The 19,084-nt window shown below is 43.8% G+C and overlaps 1 protein-coding gene across 2 annotated transcripts in view; it reads right to left on the bottom strand.

Moving 5' to 3' along the window:
* Nucleotides 1-18,749, bottom strand: part of SGCD (sarcoglycan delta) — a 1,117,349-nt gene extending 1,098,600 nt beyond the window's left edge. For both annotated transcript variants that reach the window (XM_059888161.1, XM_024994220.2), the window contains exon 1: nucleotides 18,070-18,749. The gene's annotated coding sequence lies outside the window, so the exon portion shown is untranslated. The remainder of the gene's footprint in view (nucleotides 1-18,069) is intronic.
* Between the last annotated feature and the right edge of the window lie 335 nt (nucleotides 18,750-19,084).

Genomic DNA, 19,084 nt, shown 5'->3' with positions numbered 1-19,084 from the left:
CCCTGGTACCTCAGCTGGTAAAGAATCTGCCTGCAATGCAGGAGACCCTGGTTCAATTCCTGGGTCAAGAAGATTACCTGGAGAAAGGATAGACTACCCATTCCAATATTCTTGGGCTTCCCTGAAGGCTCAGTCGGTAAAGAATATGCCTGGAATACGCCTGCAATGCAGGAGACCTGGGTTCAACTGCTGGGTTGGGAAGATTCCCTGGCTGAGAGCATGGCAATCCACTCCTGTATTCTTGCCTTGAGAATCCCATGGACAGAGGAGCCTAGCAGGCTGAAGTCCATGGGGTTGCAAAGAGTTTTGGACATGACTGAGTGATTAAGCACTTCCCAGGTTTCTGATAAGCCATAGTCCTTGTTATTAACTAGTTGGCCTTCCAGCATTATCTAGGAGAATCACTCACAAGCATTTAATTCAGATTTCACCACTATTCCTTACTCCAGACCCGAGTCTAGAATCTGTAGCTGCCACATAGACTTTTGCCCTTGAGGGGACCAGCTCTATCACAAGCCATGCTTACAATTCACAAACCTTTTTAAAGTAGAGCTCTTCTTTAGAACTGCTATTTGTTTTCTCTGTTCATAAGGTCTCAAGAAGTATGGCCATATTCCACTGTATATATGTACCGTAACATCTTCATCCATCCTTCTGTTGATGGACTTGTAGGTCGCTTCCATTTTGTGGCTCCTGTAAATCATGCTGCAGTGAACGTGTCTTTTTTAATTATGGTTTTCTCAGGGTATATGCCCAGTAGTGGGATTGCTAAAAGGAACAAATTTGAGTCAGTTCTACTAAGGTGGATGAACCTAGAGCCTGTTACACGAGTGAAGTAAGTCAGAAAGAAAAAAAAGTATTGTATATTAGTGCATATATGGAATCTAGAAAAATGGTACTGATTAACCCATTTGCAGGGAGAGACTAAAGACTCAGACGTAGAGAACACACTTATAGACACAGCAGGGGAAGGAGCAGGTGGGACAAATTGCGAGAGTAGCATTGAAACATGTATATTACCATATGTAAAATATATAGCTATTGGTAAGTTGCTATATAACACAGGGAGCTCAACCTAGTGTTCTGTGACAAGCTAGAAGGGTGGGATGGGGTGGGGGTGGGAGAGAGGTTCAAGAAGGAGAGGATGTATGTACAATTATGGCTGATTCACATTGCTGTATGGCAGAAACCAACACAACATTGTAAGGCAATTATCCTCCAATTAAAAATAAATTTTAAAAGTAAGGCTTTTTTTAATGGATGGGCACTTATCATTCTTGACCTTCATCAGCATAAGCCACTTTGAAGAATGAATTTAAATTTAATATTTGTGACACGAGCTACATTTTGTATAATGTTATTCCAAACAGAGTCTCAAAAAAAGTATTGACACTTGAGTGATATTGTAACATTATACCAAAATTTAATTTTAGTTCTTGTGTATGAGATGCTACCATAGAACATAATACTTCCTGGTGGCTCAGATGGTAAAGAATCTGCCTGCAATGTGGGAGACCTGTGTTCGATCCCTGGGTTGGGAAGATCCTCTGGAGGAGGGCATGGCAACCCACTCCAGTATTCTTGCCTGGAGAATCCCCATGGACAGAGAAGCCTGGCGGGCTACAGTCCATGGGGTTGCACAGAATTGGACATGACTGAGCAACTAAACACAGACCATGGAACATGATACTCTAGTTAGGAGAAATTAAACAGATTGAGAGACATGTAGAAGAAGGTAGCTAGGCTTATAAAGCCTATAATCATGACCTAGGATGAACAGTTCAAAGACAACGAATGTTTAGACTGTGAAGACTAGGGAGTGGGAGGTTTGAGAGAAACATGGATATTGTCTTCAAATGTGTGCAATGATTCTCTGTGGAATCACGAAAGGATATAGTATGAAGAGGCATAGGAGAAGTAACCAAAGAACAATGAGATGACCAACAATACAACCAATCACATTGTTTAAAATCAGAAGATATGGGAATAGTTGCCACACAGTGACAATCAGCTGGAGTCTGATTTAGACAGACTCTACCCTACTCTTGTTGGTTTAAAACAATATTCAGAAAACTAAGATCATGGCATCTGGTCCCATCACTTCATGACAAATAGATGGGGAAATGATGGAAACACTGAAAGACTTTATTTTTGGAGGGGCTCCAAAATCACTGCAGATGGTAACTATAGTCATGAAATTAAAAGACACGTGCTCTTTGGAAGAAAAGTTATGACCAACCTAGACAGCATGTTAAAAAGCAGAGACATCACTTTGCCAACAAAGGTCCATCTAGTCAAAGCTATGGCTTTTCCAGTAGTCATGTGTGTATGTGAAAGTTGGACTATAAAGAAAGCTGAGTGCCAAAGAATTGATGCATTTGACCTGTGGTGTTGGAGAAGACTCTTGAGAGTCCCTTGGACTTCAAGGAGATCCAACCAGTCCACCCTAAAGGAAATCAGTCCTGAATATTCATTGGATGGACTGATGCTGAAGCTGAAACTTCAATACTTTGGCCACCTGATGCGAAGAACTGACCCATTGGAAAAGACCCTGATGCTGGGAAAGACTGAAGGCAGAAGAAGGAGATGACAGAGGATGAGATGGTTGGATGGCATTGTGACTCAATGGACATGAGTTTGAGTAAGCTCCGGGAGTTGGTGATGAACAGGGAAGCCTGGCGTGCTGCAGTCCATGGAGTCACAAAGAGTTGGACACGACTGAGTGACTGAACTGAACTGAACTGTCCTAATCTATGGCTGACACCACTTGCTTTTATATCTCCTTGGGACTCCTGAATTAAATGACCTCTCCAGTTTCTTCAACCATCAAGATTCTCTAATTCAAATGGAAAGAACACTCAGTGTTGAGACACAAGGTCCATATCTAAGTTTACCATGACTCTGTGTCCTTGGACAAGTTGCTTGAACTCTCTGATCCTCTTTTTTTCTAATCAAGAAACAATGTTTTTTAGAACATCTCATAAGGCTGATTTAAGGATGATGTGAAATCATTTCTGCAAGCAATACTGAAGCACTTGCAAAGGTAAAATATTATCACCAAACACACAGGATGGTTTGTTTATTCATCTCAAGGTAGAATAATGTGGCTTCAATATTATCTTAAAATAAAAACAGATGAATATTTGAATTACCCATATTTTGAAAGAACATAGATGAAATTACATAATGTCTGATGAAAAATATTTAACAGCCAGCTGTGAGTTGGGTGTGTGTGTTCAACACATTTATCCCTGAGACAAATTAAGTTTATTAATTTAATATATTTTAAATGTACTATATAACACTTCACCTCCAAGAGCTTAGAAACTCTACTCTTTAAAAAAATTAGACCCATGTGTGTGTGTGTATATGTGTGTGTGTGTGTGTGCATGTGTAAAAGAAGTTGGGACTCTATGGAAATTTCCAGAAATTTGAAGTTTCAAGACCCAGAGAAAATGATAACCACTCCTGAATGACTCATCCTAACTGCTGCAAACATCCATGCATTGGATAATTACAAAACTCTGTACTTTCTTATATCCGATTAGAGAGTGGGGTTTTTCAAAGAATCATTGAAGGGAAGATACTAGAAGAAGTAAAAGACTAAGCTAAAGAGTTAGAATATGGCACTTAGTGAGATGCTTAAAATTCAGATCACAGATGTGGGGCAGTTGTTGCAGAGGACAAGATGCAGCACTGAGGTTCCCAAAGTGTGGCCCTCAGATCTGCAGCAGTAGCATCACTCTGAACTTGCTAGAAAAGCAAATTCTCCAGCCCACCTCAGACTTAAGGTCATTACTCTGGGGTGGAGAACTCGGGACTTTATTTTTAAAAGTGCGTGAGGCTTCTTCAGTGATCCATAGTTAAGAATCTGCCTTGCAATGCAGGGAACTAAGATCCCACATGCCACAGAGCAACAAAGCCCACACACCACAACTACTAAGCCCAGAAGGTCCAGAGCCCACGCACCACAACTAGAGAAGGCCACATGTAACAACAAAAGATCCCACTGAGGCCAAGAAGATCCTGCATGGTGCAACTACGACTCAAGGAAGCCAAATAAATCAATAAATATGTTAAGTAAATAAATAAAAAGTCTCCAAAGTGATTGTGATGCACACCAAAATTTGAGAACCATTAAGTCTAGGGCATGGCTAAGGTAGCAATCAGATAAAGTAGGATGGAGAACAAGATTCTCTGAAGGAGAATGACCAGGATAATGAGGAAATTTTCTACAACAGAGATTATAATCATCAAGAATTATGACCAGTAGTTTTGATGAAAGAGAAAGAGCCAGTCCAGCAGCTGAAACCCTAAAGAATGTTGAGGCTATGACTTGGGAGTTAGTGAATGAACTTAACAGGGGAGGGCAGCCAGTAATATAGTCAGATGGTTCAAGTCTTCAATCAAATAGCACATGCAAAGGCCCTGTGGCAGGAAAAAGCAAGAGACTGGGGTGGGGGTGGGGATCAGTATAACCAGTGAGGGGTGGCAGGTAGTGTGAGATAAGGTGAAGAGAGGGGAAAAGGATATGATTCCTACCCTAAGGTCAAATGAAAATAATAGAATAATGTTAATTTTGGTGGCCAAAAATATCAGAATCAGATTTGCCTGTTTTTAAAGGTTCTTCAGGCAACCAAGTAGAGACAAAGACCAACGGTCAGGCTGTAAAATTGTTTAGGAATGTTAAGAGTCTGATTGACTAGAGACAGGGTGAAATGTTTAGAAATGTCAAGGATAATTCTGGGTTTCTGGTCTGCACAAATGGTGCCACTTTATCAAGACAGGGAGACAGGGAGTAACATTAGTAGGCTAGGGAAAATACTCTAAGGCTTCCAATAAAGATTATCTTATTATAATCTTATAACCTTCTAACATGGAATATGACAAGTGCTATAATTCAGGAATAACTATCTTATGTTGATGGTAAACTGTAAAGCCAAAAAGCTGGGGTTCAAATCCCAGCCCTAGCTCTTTGTAGCTGGCAACTCATAAGCAAATAGTTAACCATCTTCTCTTTAAAACGGAAATAACAAAAAAAAATAAAATAAAATGGAAATAACAACACTGAGTTCATAAGTGCCAATAAAAGGTCCCTACTCTCCAAGGAAGACCAGTTGTTCTGTAGCCACTATCAGAGGGTTTAAAACCCATACAAAAAGATCAGTGGGAGTTTTGCACTAGAACAAAAGCTTCCCAAATCTAGCTAAGCAGTGAGAGTCCCTCTTCTGAAAGTCAATTCCAGTAGCCACACTTCCAGAGATAAAGGTCAGCAAAACCCCTAAACCCTTTGCTTCTAAAAGGTGGACACCCCAGGACTCCATTTACCACATCCTCGTCCTATTCCATTCAGTTGCCTGCCGCCAAGAAGAAACCACTATCATCCATATCCTGAACTTTGCTTACATTTCTTTCCTTTAAAAAAATAAAAAATAACTTTAGTGTTCCTTGAAGAAAACACAAAGTTGCTATAGGTGATATATCATAAATAATATAATTTTATTCAATGTTTTTATATTCATCTCCAGGTTAGTGTATATAGTCATAACTCACTCTTCTTCTCTGCCATATAACCCACTGCATAAATATTTCACAATTTATTCACTCTCCTACTAATGGAGATTTTGGTTATTTCCACTTTCTTGTTATTATAAACAGTGCTTTTATGAATATTCTGGTATGTGTCAATTGTGACACACGATCAAAATACCTGGAGGAGATACACATTAGGAGTGGAATTGCTGAGTCATAAAGTAGACCAATGTTTAAAGTCACAAGCAAATGCCACAGGATATTTCTAAATGATTGCATTCCCCAAATCAGTGTATTAACGTTCTCTCCAACACTTCACGTTTTCGGACTTCTTAATCTATTCTAATCTAGCAAATATAAATGAGAATTCAGTGATGTCTCTCTTTGCATTCCCCCAGGTACTATGAGGTCACATAATTCTTCATATGTATACTGGTTATTTGTTTCTTTTTAGGGTAACTCCTATTGAAGCCCATTAGGCTATTTTTTTTCTTATTTAATGATAGCTTTTTATATATTCTAGTCATGACTTTTCATCATTTACATGTTTTTCAAAAAAATATTTTGGTTCATAGCTTATCTCTATATGTCTTTTGAAGAACAAAATACAGGATCTGTAAACCTTTGAGATGTCTCATAAAACTGACAAGTTTCTAACTAGATTGACGATATGCATGCCTGTATTTTAAATAATTTCTTTTTATTCCTTTAAAGAGTCATACCAAATTTTTTTAATTCTATATGTGATCATTCAAATACTTGAAAATCTCAGGGAATTAAGTCTGTTTTCTGTTTTGTCTCCCTTCTGATATTCTCACCGATAATGGTTGGTTTTCCTGTATATTTCTACCATCTTTGATTGTGAAATCACTTTTTTTTTTTATCTTCCCTGTGGGGCTCCTATAGTCTAGAACCTAGAACCACTTCATCCCCTTCCTTCCAGGTCCTGATATTATTTGGGAGCCAGGTTCAGATTCCTTACCTTCTAGTTTACAACTGGCTTACTCAAGGCTGATCCTCAGAAACAGAGCTACGAGTATCACATGCAGAATAATTCTGGTCTTTCTTACTTGTTCCTTACTCAGTATTTGTCACTGGGGGTTCAGTTCAAGGTTTGCTGGGTACATGAAGGGCTAGAGATTTCCCTTGTTTGCTCCAAGCATAGTAAAACATTGAAATCTAGGTTTATAGCCTTTGAAGTAGGCTATATCAAGTGACAGTATAAAATAATCATTTTAGTTTATTGTTGCAAGAGTTCAGGGTGTGTAATATCATATAAAACTGTCCACTTGTCTATTACACGGTGGTTCTCTGATGACACGTTGGAAATGTCACCCAATTATGTTGTTCCTAGCTAATCACTTCCTTCTCTGAATCCTAGTGGATTCACTGTCCGTAACATCCAATTTAACTCTTAATTATGTGCAATAGTTCAACATTCTCAATCTGCTCTGGGTAAATACATGTCATCTCCAGGTTTTCCAAGGACAGAAAGCATTGTATTTACTTGTCTTTTATTCTCCCAAGACCCTAAGCACAAAAGGTTCTTGATCAAAAAATACTCAGTAATTTCACTGTGTAAACAATTCATACAACTGAATTAAAAACAGAATTCTTGACAACAAGCCCAAAAGACCTACAATTAGAGATATACTCTTTTCCAAAATAATCCATCCACTTATCACAAGTAAAATCAACAATGAGAAATAATAAATACTTAATATCCTTTGTAAAACTACAATTTCAGTTGCTTTTGCAAAAAGGGAAGGAAGAGAAGAAATGGGCAGAGAAATGCTATCATCACTGCCTTGAAGGAAGATGAAACTCTTATTTTTGCATACAATAAATTACATTTGTTTCCATATGAATCTCTCTCACACACTGGCTTAAATAAGAAAGGGGACCAGAAGTATATTTCCTCCTCCAGGTTTCAAAATCAAAACAGACCTAATGATACAAGCACAATCCCTCAGTGAATAAAATTACAAAGAGTCTAGCTACTCAGGACCAATTTGTAATCAGAGCATCAAGCCATACTGTACAAAAATGTCAATTCTGGCGCAGCTCTGATGAGCTAAGATTGAACACACGGGCCAGTTTATCATATTATCCTGACTGCCCTCTTTTAAGACCGGCAGGCACAATTTGAGTACAAAAAGATTTCAGTGTGAGTGATCTTGCATCTGAAAAAGAACTCACCCAGACTGACAATGTTTCCATTACTATTTTTTTCTTAAGAGAAATAAACACACAGAAAGCATCCAATATAAATATTTTCTCAAAATCAAGTGGTCCTTTATAACACTTTTCACTATGATGCATACAAATAAAAAGCAGGGCATTAAGAGATACTTTTTTTGTTAAAAATGTGTCATGCAAAACAATACTGATACATTTCAAGCATTTTGATACAGCCGCTCTCTATTTCTTTGAGCTGTTGAGAGTAACACTGAGACAATCACACCAAAACCTTCATTAAGGTAGGATAGGGGAGGGTGGATTGGGGGCAGGAGGAGAAGGGGACGACAGAGGATGAGATGGCTGGATGGCATCACCAACTCAATGGACGTGAGTCTGAGTGAACTCTGGGAGTTGGTGATGGACAGGGAGGCTTGGCGTGCTGCGATTCATGGGGTGGCAGAGAGCTGGACACGACTGAGCGACTGAACTGGAACTGGAATTGGAATCCTCTGTGCTGTTTAATTTCATTCTACTGCCATCCAAACAACTGATTTTAAAAAGGAAAAAACCTGTAATTTTGAGTATGAAGTAAAATTTCCTCCCCACTTTGGCTGGTATGTCATATCCCAGGTGATAACTTAAAACTTGCTTCATTCAGAAACTTCCTGCCTTCTAATCAGGATGGAGTTGCATGTCTCTTCCATTATTTTTCACAAACCAAACTAGTGAGTTCACTTTCTAATTAATTCATTTGTTCAAGTGTATGTTCCTTCATTGAACACCTGTTTCCAGGGTACATTTTTATGTTTCCCTCAAACTCACTAGGATAATAGGCAGGAGAGTTATGCTGAAAAATCCTGGACTCTGTAAAGTAAAATCTATTGTCTCATACCTTGGAAATAGTCACACAGCCTTTTTTAAACCTTCTATAGACACCTAGCTGAGGCAGGTTAGATGGAATATTTTATTTCTGTTACACGCCTGTACATTAGGAATCAACATGTGCCACTGCAGTCCTCTACTTCAAGTACCACTAGCTTCCCTGCTGGTTCTTGACTGTGACACTCACAGTTCCACTCCAGGGCCTTTGTACACACTTTCCTTTTTTGCAGGGAATGATCTCATAGCAGATACCTCCTAGACAGCATATGGCTTAAGTCTCAGTAACACACAATTGCTTATCATTCTCCAACTGTTTGGAGTAAATAAATGATGGCTCTGGATTCTTCAGGAATAAAAGCAATGTCTTCACTTCCCCTGTCTTCCCAGGATCCCAAGGACAATAGGTCTTCAACAAATAACTGCTGGTAGTTACATGGTACAAAAAGCCCCACATGTCCTTCCCTCCCCTCCCCATTCTCTCTCTCTCTCTCTCTCTCTCACTCACTCACACACAAGAGGCAGGTTAGCCCTGCAGTTTCTCAATCACTACACTTTACTACAGCTAAGTAGCTCAATATAAACTTATGTTAACTATCACTATGATGTACGATTTAAATTAAAAGAAAAAAAGGTATAGCATACATGCTATATATGTGAAAGAGAAAAAACACATGCTTTTTGTTCCTACATACAGCAAAGAAAAAACAGAAGACTCTGGATACATGCTTGTACTAGGAAAAGAGGAACTGGGATCAGGGACGAAAGAATGCGTATTTCTTACCAATTTGTACAGTTTACATTTTTACTACTCATATGCAGTGTTAAAAATTAAAATTCACCAATTTAAAAAATTCTGCCCCCATCCCAACAAAAGATCATCAGAGTTTCTAGAATAGGGGTCTTTGCACATGAAGCACGTGAAAACCAGACTTTCATTGGTGGTTGCACTAATACCCTTAAATGTAAGAGTAATGCCCTCTGGGTTGTGAAGCAGGAAGTGGTCTAGAGAGAAACATGTATAGGAGTAAAAGACACCCAAGTTGGCATCAATGCTTCTTCTACCCCCAGGATCTTATCCCCAGTCATTTGGTCAAAAAGTCTGTAAAGGTTCACAGAAGAGAGCCACAGGGCCCTCATCACTGATCCTGCCCCTCCATAGAGCCTTTCAACCACAAATAGTGTTAGCATTAGTCACTCAGTCATGTCTGACTCTTTGATATGCTATGGACAGTAGCTTGCCAGGCTCCACTGTCCATGGAATTCTCCAGGCAAGAATACTGGAGTGGGTAGCCATTCCCCTAGGTCCTTAATAAACCCAAACATTAGCACCATCAACAGAAATAGTAACTGATGTGCTGGTGGTCCTTAATACTTGTCAAAATGGTTCCATAAAATGACAAGTATATGGTGGAATGTTAGGTCTATGCAGCTAAAGCAGCTAAATGATATCTACATAGGAAGTTCTGCATTTTAATAGAAGACCATGATGGAAAATCCCAAACTATTTCAAGTAGAGGAACTGCAAGCAGCCAGACGGGCTAGGGAAGGGAGCAACTCATTCTGGTGCTAAAGCTACAAAAAGAGGTGCCTCTCCCTTGCACCCAGCCATTGGACAGCAAAGCAAAAACAGCACATTGCTGCCTGCAAATACGTTCATCAGTACCATCTTTCTAGATCCCACACCTATGCATTAATAGTTGTCTTTCTTTTTCTGGCTTACTTCACTCATATGTAAAATAGATAGCAAGAAGAGATGTGCTGTGTGACTCAGGGAGCTCAACCCAGTGCTCTGTGTCAACCTAGAGGTGTAGGATGGGGTGGGAGGTGGCAGAGGAGTTCAGGAGGTGGGGAACATATGTATACCTGTGGCTGATTCATGTTGATGTACGACAGAAATCAACACAATATTGTAAATCAATTACCCCCCAACAAAAAATACAAAATACAGCACCAATAATCTCAGAATGACTACAGTTGAGGGGCAAAGAGAATTCTTAACTGTGCCTTCTCTCCTTGAATAATCAAAGTCTTGTTACTTTGGGTTGACTTGGCAAGCCTTTTGGGAGGCAGGGAAGGTGCTGTGTTGAGCTATTTCTACTGCCTTGTCAGCACTAATTATAATGTTTCCAAAGGATCATCCACAATATATTGCACCAATGATCTGTGTCTTAACTGTCTCCATAATATTGACACCATGTGATAAAGATCTGTGTGTTAACAACATCAGAGTACACTGCACACAGTTCTGTGTCTGAGGATATATTTAGGCTGGTCTATTTAGTCAGACTCCAAGGCACCCCAGAGGTAGAGAGAAGGGTCCTAAGGTGACTGCGCCCATCTTTTAAAAAACAAAAGCACTAAAAAGGAAGGGGAAGAGTGATCTGAACTGCTCTTCTGCCAACACCCCTGTGTCAGGGGCTTGGCAATGAACTTCCATACATCTTCCATGTCTCCTTGAAATATCACCCTCGATAACATCAAAGGAAGATCCCTGTCAGGTCATATTTCCTTGTTTGGAAAGCAGACTGGGAATCCCAGAAATCCACAAGCTTACCAATGTAGGACCTGCCAGGATGCTCTTCCACAAATGTCTCTGACACTTGGGATTTGCCCTGGAAGCAAATCATTTAGTCCCTCTTTCCTCCTTCTCAGTATGAGCTTTATCTTGAAATTTTGCAAAGTTCAGGCTATATACATGCAGAAGGCTTGCAAGCATGCCTTCAAAGCAAACAAGTGGCTCACCACTGTTGTGTTCATCACTCTTGGCTGTGCATTAAGATCCCTGGGCAATATAGGTACTACTATTATATAAAATAGATACCTAATAAGGACCTACTGTATAGCACAAGCAACTCGACTCAATACTCTGTAACAGCTTTTATGAAAAAGAAGCTATAAAAGAGTGAATACATTTATAACTGATTCACTTCACTATACACCTGAAACTAACACAACATTGTAAATCATCTATACTCTAACAAAAATTCAAAGAAAAAAAGAGTCCTGAGCAAGCAGCCAACACCTCTGGCTCTCACGTTGCCTCTGGCACTAACTTGCTGGGTAACCAAGCAAATCTCTTTCCCTCTCTGAATCTCAGTTTTCTTGTCTCTTGTACAAGCTGGTAGAACCAGATTATCTCTAACCTTGGTTCTAACTCCAGGAGCCTATTAATTTTTAAAACATTTAGGCGGAGGAACAAAAGTGCCTTTCTGAGAAACTAATTAAATGTACAGATAAAATCACATTAACTTATAAATCAGAATGTCCCTTCTAATTACATCTTAAGCAACATCAGGATGGAACTTGCCCAAAGCTACCAAGGTAGTTAATCACAACTACTGATATCACAACATTCCTCTTCCATCTAAAGAACTTAAAGCCTCTGGGGACACATTATATAGCTAGGTTTTCAATTCCAACATCTGGATGTTTTCCTTTTAGAATTTAAGGACAATGACCACTTTTTCTGGAACATCTAGAATTAGCTGAAAGTTTCAATAAGACATTCAAAAATATTTTGTAAGTTTTCTATATGTCACATACTGTCCTAGGCACTGTGTATATAACTTCAATTGAGACCATGTCCATGATCTCAAGAAACATTTACAGACTGAGTAGCAGATATAAAGACATGAATGGGTACATATTACAATGTAAGTGAAGGAACATATTATGAAGACATTTAATTCAGCCCTTGAAGAGTCTGCTTCTCTGATGACTTAGCCAGTAAAGAATCAGCCTGCAATGCACAAGACCCGAGTTCAATCCTTGGGTTGGGAAGATCCCTTGGAGGAGGAGATGGCAACCCACTCCAGCATTCTTGCCTGGAGAATTCTATGGACAGAGGATTCTGGCAGGCTACAGTCCTATAGGGTGGCAAAGAGTTGGACATGACTGAGCAACTAACACTTGAACAGTCAAGTTGAGATTTTCCCAAACAGAATCTACAATGAGACTTTTAAAACAGACAGAAGTTATTTAAGCAAAAGCAGAAGGGGATGGATACATGAAAACTCTTCCAAACTGCTGGGAAATCAAAAGCAAATATTTGGAGGAGATTTAACCACCTAAAAATTATCCCCCCAAATTCAAAAGATCCTCACTAGAACAGCTCTGACACTCTACTAATGGGTTTAACTAAAATACAAACTAGAGTATGTTTCATATGCAATACTCTGTCTTATTGTTTAAGGAAAGAACAGTGACTCATAGCAACGTAGAAGTAAGTCAGGAGAATTTAAAAGGACAGATCTGGGTTGCAAGTCGGCGTCTAGCACTTAAGATCTGGTTGACCTGGGCAAGTTGCTTAACTTGTGTGATATCAGTTTTATCCTCGATTTAATGGAACCTGGCATGTGACATCTGTTTAGTAAATAGTAGGTAACAGATGAGTCGTCACTACGTGCCAGACACTGGGCTCAGCACTTCAGTCACTGACCAAGATAAGTCCTGGCAGCATACATAGAAAGGACATTTTTTTATCATCATCAACGTCCAGATAAGAAATGGAGACACGGGCAAGTTCAATAACCAGACCAAGGTTATAACAACCAACAAGGTGTAGGCAGGCCTTAACCTCTAGTGGTCTGCATTCACAGCCCAAGTCTTAACGATTCAGTGTTTCTTTCCACCTTGTACTTCTACCACCCATGGCAGAAAAGCAGCTTTGCCCCCTGAAGTAGTCAAAATATTCCTAGATTATTAAAGATGGAGACACGGTGAGTATAAGAATGTAGGTTCTCCTCAGTTTGCATCCCATTCACAAACGGCTGTAGTTATTTATAACACATGTATCACACAGCTGCCTATCAGTTCTACCTCAGCTCAATTACCATCCTTGAATAAGAGGTCAGGGTTAAAAGCAACAGATTCAGAAAATAAATTTGGACCTGAAAAGGGAAAGATGACAAAACAGTTTGCTGGACAAGATGTCTGGCACCTTTGGCCACTTTTCAATGAAACAGAAGGGAAAAGATGTTGAGGTTACCGAGAAAACAATTTAAGTGTGCTAGAAAGAGCGTGGGTGTGATGGCAACTTGTTACCTGCAAAAGGAGGCACTGACATATCCCAGAGGAGTCAAAAACATGATAATAAAGGGGAGGAAAGCGGTTTTTCTTATCCCACAGCTAGACCCACTAAATTGGGAGACAGGGCTTGACACTCTGACACAGCAGCACATTGGCCTGGCTCACCGTCATTTTGTGTCAAGCATTACTACAAATACTGACACTGATGCACTGAAGCAGCATTCGATGCTTCCTTAAACACTTTCAACTTGGCACAGGAAAAATCAAATCTAACAAACATCACTGTGATGGCTACACCTCCCAAAGAGCTCTCAAAGTTGCCTCTAGGATGACCAGCTTGTTTCCCTATCCGTGGTATGTCAGCATGGGCTGCAGCAGGCAGAGAGTATACTACTTTGTGTGTGTTTTGCTAGAAGCAGGAGGGGCTTGGAGTTCTCCTCTCGAAGCTGTTTGAAAGGGATCCACGGCGTCAGATGCCAAGAGCTAAAGAATAACTGGGGCAAACGGTACTAGGCAGATAAAGAGTTGAGGCAGGGACTAAAAATACAGATTTCTGGGCTCTCTTCCCAAAGGTTTTGATTCAGTAAGCCTCTAGTAGGGTCTGGGCACTTGCATTTTGATTAAATGTTCATTTTACCTCAAGGATCAGCCAAATACGACAACCATTGGTGTAGTGCAGAGAAGGCTGGGCTGAGACTCGAGATAGCAGGGCAGGTCCCAGTTCTGACATCTGCTGGTTGTAGGGTCTCTGGCAAGTCTCTCTGCAGTTCTTAAGCTGCTTCTCAATTTTCTCAATTGATAAGGTGCGGGGAGAGAGTGCCTGGGAAAGATCTCTGAGATCTTTGATTCCATCAGTCTAGAATGGAGTACTAGGTTTAGCAGACAGCACAGTATGTCATTAGGACCTTGAACCCTGGTTCAGTTCAGTTGCTCAGTCGTGTCCGACTCTTTGCGATCCCATGAACCGCAGCATGCCAGGCCTCCCTATTCATCACCAACTCCCAGAGCTTACTCCAACTCACGTCCATTGAGTCAGTGATGCCACCCAGCCAACTCATCCTCTGTCGTCCCCTTCTCCTCCTGCCCTCAGTCTTTCCCAGCATCAGGGTCTTGAACCCTGGAGTCGACCAAATCCAGGTCACATCTCCTCACTGCTGCTTCCCAGTTGCTGGGTTACAGACAACTTCACAGGGACAAGTAATAATTTCTTTGTCTCAGCTTCCTCAACTATAAAATGCTGACAACAGTAACAATGCCTGTGGCATAGATTTTTCTGAGTTTTAAGTACACAGTGCACAAAGACTGTCCAGGACAGGGCCCCCGCCAAGTGTCCGATACCTGTTGGTTGAGAACACCCCTGACAAGGTCAACCAGAAGAGCTGTCTGCTGTCCCCTGGAGCTACTGTGATTAATGAGGTTCAGGGGAAGGTAACCCTGGCTGAGCAATCCTTAGGCTTATCTTTTATCAAGAGAAACTCACAAGAAAAAAGCTTCTCTGGGGAGGGCAGGATACCAGAGAGAGGCATTAAACTGTGTCTCTTAAGAGGAAACGTGGGCACAAATTAGAGAAGGGTGTTATTCCACCTATAGTATGTTTATCAAAGTGTGATTCAGGGACACCCTGCTTTAGAATCAACAGGGCACTCATTAAATTAGCACATTCCTGTCCCTATTGGCTCAAACCCCATGGGGAAACACGTCCAGTACTGTGCTTTTCTCAGAAGCTACCAAGAGACTCTTCCTTAAATACGGTTTAGAGAATCAGCGGCAAATGCTATTCATGATACAGCCCCCTGCCCCTCAATTCTCCAACCCTGTGTTTACCCAGGAGAAAAAAAAAAAAAAAAACACTGAAGGTAAATGAACTTGTGCATCTGCATGTTTACCAAAAATCTAAACTTATCTTCTTGTCATCTCCAATGCAGCTGGGTTCCAAGTGGGTGTCCAATTTCGCATAATGCACGACTCCCCAGAGAAACAAACACTAACCCAGGGCTGGCTACTTAAGGATGTGGATTATGTCAACATCCTTGGAATGGCAGTGTGGTTTCTAAAACTTCAATACAAAAGCAAGTGCCTCCTGCTTCCTCTGCATCCTCTATGTTCCACCCTTCCTCTCCACCCCACCTGGCTTCTTTACCTGGTTCCCATCTCTTTCTCCTTAGGCTTTCTTTGCTTATGTTCTTTTCTTTGGATATCTTTTCCTTCTTTTTCCTTATTCCCACTTCTCTCACTCCTCACTCCTCTTAAGCTTTGTCCTATCCACCCTCTACCTTCCTTCTCTCTTTCCCTCTCTCATTTTGCCTCTGTATGTTTGTCTCTCTGATTCCTCCCTTGTTCTGCCTGTGTGTGTCTCTCTGCCTCTTCCTTTTCCTGCTTCTTGGTTTCTGTACATCTGTCCATGTATCTCTCTTTCCAACCTCTGTTATACACAACACCTTGTTGCCCATTCTTCTTCTTGATGCCCCAGCTCCTGGCTCCCCTCCTAATAAGAAACCTCCAGGAGTCAGGCTTCTGGGCAGCCACGCAGGCTGGCCCTGTGCAATCAGCCAGCACCCTCTACAAATCAAGAGGCTCACTCTACTTAAAAACCCTTGGCAATCTGCTGCCAGAGTCCCGGAGTGAGGAGTGAGGAGGATAACTCCTCGGAAGGGACACTAAATGGGGGCTGGAAAGACCAGTAGCAATAACAGAGTGGAAACAGCACAGCTAAACTGCTGTAGTACCTAGAGCCTCCCCTGAAGGAGAAACTGCTGGACCAAGCACAAGCAGTGGAGGCTTCTTTTTGCATTTTGAGTGTCCGTCACTTTATTTCCATAATACAAACAGCTCGCTGGCAGACAGCGGAGTGGCGGTGCCAAGGGGGTGTTGGGAAAGCTTTAGCATTTCAAAATCTCCATTAATCTCCTCAAAACCAATCAACCTCCTCCAAACACAAAATCTGAGTGAAAAGGAGTGTCTCCTATGCATGGTGCCTCCAGACAACTTGTTTTCCCACACACCTCCCCGCAGTGGCTCCCACTTCTTCCAACCTGACACCCATCTTTAAGTATCTCCTTTACAGACAGAGAGGCTTCTGCCAGGAGCAGAGATAACTGTCCCCAATCTACCGATGAACAAACTGAGGGAGGAAGCCACACAGCTGACAAGGGAAGATGCCACTTTGGAGTGCCACTGGTTTCAGCGCCCCTGGAGTATTTTGCACATTCACATTACTGGAAGGATGGTGCATTCAGAAGAAACTTTTTCAAAGCGCTGCCCCGCCCTCTGTCATTGTGCATCTCCGTGGGTGGGGGATACACGGTCTCTATTCTCTTTCTGTCCAGCTCTCAAACGACATGTCCTCACACTGACCCACGCACACCACCTGTCCACACCCTTCCCAGGCACTCCAACACAATACCTCCATCTGAGTCTTAGGATAAAAGTGCAGCAGAGAGGTAAAGAAGAATAAACTCGTGCCTGGCCCGGGTGTTTCTGCAACTCCCCCTCCCCTTCGGGGAACATAGAGGAGCAAAACGCTGAGGTCTGGCTCGTTGCCCAGCCTAGGGAACTGGAATACCCGCCACAGGGGCCACGAAGAAGGCCGGGCTGGCATCCGAGGATCAGCCAAGTCCGCGTCGCCCCAGCTGAATGCCCCCTCAGTTGCCTGCAAGTTGAAACCGCAGTCAGGCTCACAATGAGGCCGCTGTTTTCCGACAGGAGGCATTTGGATGCCTCACACACTCACCCCAAATCGGGCCTGAGAGCAGAGAGCTCATTTCTTTACCCATGTTCATATGCTCCCCCTCCCCAGAAGCAGCAGCCTCGGCCCTGTGGAGGGAGCGGTTCCCCTCCCCCGCGCCCGGCTCCAGGAAGCCCGCGCAGGCCACCTGTTGGACTCTGTCCGGCTGCCCCAGATCTTGCGCCCCCAAACCCGAACCGCGGAGCGGGGCACCCAAGGTACCCTACCCGTCAGTGACAGATAAATTTCACTCGCGCCTTCCCCTGTGGCTTCGTTTCCCACTCCCAATCACCCACATACACAGTTCCTTGTATCCCAGCTGTTGCCTATAATGAAGCACGCTTAGACCTCCCCTAGGGGCGCGGGCTGCCCTGGGTCTCTGAGAACGCCCAGGTGGCTGCAGATCTCTAAGCGCATATGCTGGGTGCCTGCTTAATGCGCGGGCGGCTGAAAAGCCCCAAATGGCAAATTGATTGGGGAACAGTCAGGGGCCTGCTCTAGGGAGCCCCCTTTCTCCTTGGGAAGCGGAAGAGGTCTCCCTGCTTGGTTTAGAAATGAAGGCATTCAGGGAAGCCCCGAAGGCAATCGGATTGGAGAACCACTGTTGCGTTTCGCTGCCAAATCCCAGGATAGGTGCAGGGAGACTCAACTTTCTCCCTGCCTTGCCTGCAAGCAATTACCTAGGAGGAAAGGGCGCCGCCTGGACCGACCGGGCTACTCACCCCTGGGTATGGACTCTGCCCCGCAGGAGACCCTAGCAGACCCGCGCGCGCGCGCGCGGAATCCACAAAACGCCTTGGTGTCTCGCTCCTCTCTCGGGCCACGCGGCGAAGGCTACGCGCTCCAAGCGGGGCAGCCGAGGGCGGTGGATCCCATGAGTGGCGAGTTGGCAGAGGGCGCGCCGCCCGGCTGGGGGCGCATCGCTCCCAGGGCTGGCGCAGGCTGCGGCGGGGAGAGGGGCTCCCGGGGAAGTTGGCGACGCTGGGGGGGTGACTTCGGACTTCGCGCTCGCTTCAGCTCGGGCGGCCGGGCGCGTCCTCCGGGATAAACAGGGACTCGCCGGCGTAATGGGGGCCGGCTGCGGGAAACCTCCGCTGGCCGCCGCCTAGAAAGAGTGCAGCGGCGTCGCGCCGCCTGGAACCCCTAGCAGCGCCGGGAGCAGAGAGCGAGCGAGAGCTCCCGGCTGCGGGCGCCCCTTGCTCAGAACCCGGCTCGCCCCAGCCCGCCGCGCCCCTCCTCCTGTCCGTGTCCTCCCCTCCGCGGCTTCACCGGCTCGCGGGGCTGGGCTCCGGCCAGAGGCAGAGCGGAAGGCGGCCGCAGAGCCCGCAGCATGGAGGGTAATCTCGCCGGCTGGGGCTCGGGCTTGGGCTCCGGCAGCGGCAGCAGCGGCCGCCGCCTCCCGCGCGCCCACGTGCCGGAGCCCCGGTGTGCGCGCTCCGGCCGCGGGGTTGGAGGGAGGAAGGGAGGGCGAGCCGTGCGTGGGGGTGGCGAGGAGAGCCTGCACACCCGCGCAGCCGAGGGGAAGCCGCTGAGAGGCTCGGGAGGGCACGGAGCTCCTCGTCTGCAGCTCCAGGAAGACTAGTGTGCAAGGCTTCCCCAGCTCCCCCCTCCCTTTGCAAAGCGGAGGGAGCCTGCCGGGGGCGGGGGCGCTCCACTGCACAGGATCGGCCGCGAGTAGCGGCTGGAGGCGGCTACGTGTCTCCGCCAAAGGGACAGGTTCCAAGTATCCTTGAATAC

Source organism: Bos taurus, chromosome 7 (genome assembly GCF_002263795.3).
Source record: "Bos taurus isolate L1 Dominette 01449 registration number 42190680 breed Hereford chromosome 7, ARS-UCD2.0, whole genome shotgun sequence".
NCBI lineage: Eukaryota > Metazoa > Chordata > Mammalia > Artiodactyla > Bovidae > Bos > Bos taurus.
Note: the sequence above shows the minus strand (reverse complement) of the source record. Positions and strands in the feature narration are given on the sequence as shown.